This window comes from Sinocyclocheilus anshuiensis, unplaced genomic scaffold (assembly GCF_001515605.1).
Source record: "Sinocyclocheilus anshuiensis isolate Anshui unplaced genomic scaffold, SAMN03320099.WGS_v1.1 scaffold2335, whole genome shotgun sequence".
Classification (NCBI taxonomy): Eukaryota; Metazoa; Chordata; class Actinopteri; order Cypriniformes; family Cyprinidae; genus Sinocyclocheilus; species Sinocyclocheilus anshuiensis.
In genome coordinates, this window is record NW_015536619.1 from 145590 (window position 1) to 146235 (window position 646).

General features: G+C 37.6%; 1 protein-coding gene across 1 annotated transcript in view; it reads left to right on the top strand.

Moving 5' to 3' along the window:
* LOC107703937 (cilia- and flagella-associated protein 45-like) overlaps window positions 1-646 on the top strand; it is a gene marked incomplete at its 3' end in the record, with an annotated part of 4168 nt that overhangs the window by 1387 nt on the left and 2135 nt on the right. The window lies entirely within an intron of this gene.

A 646-nucleotide genomic window follows, 5' to 3' on the forward strand; every position in this document is an offset into this window, starting at 1 on the left:
TAAATGAACAAAATGGTAGCGATCGGACAGGTAGGATCTAAACCATCTTAAAGCCTGCCCTTGAATACCTGTATAGTTTTGTAATCGATCTATGAGTATGTCATGATCTATAGTATCAAACGCAGCACTAAGATCAAGTAAAACTAGCAATGAGATACAGCCTTGGTCTGACGCAAGAAGCAAGTAATTTGTAATTTTAACAAGTACAGTTTCTGTGCTATGGTGGGGCCTAAACCTGACTGAAATTCTTCAGAGAGATCTTTTTTTTTGCAGAAAGGAGCTCAATTGAGCAGACGCAACTTTTTCTAAAATTTTAGACATAAAAGGAAGATTTGAAAGGGGTCTGTAATTTGCCAGTTCACTAGGATCTAGTTGTGGTTTCTTAATAAGAGGCTTAAAAACCCCCAGCTTGAATGGTTTTGGGACGCGACCTAAAGACAACGACGAGTTAATAATATTGAGAAGTGGTTCTTCTGCTACAGGTAACAACTCTTTTAGTAATTTAGTGGGTACAGGATCTAACAGGCATGTTGTTGGTTTAGATGCAGTGATAAATTTATTTAGCTCTTCCTGTCCTATAGTTGTAAAGCACTGCAGTTTATCTTTTGGTGCGATGAATGAAGCTGAAGTATTATACGCTGTAGAA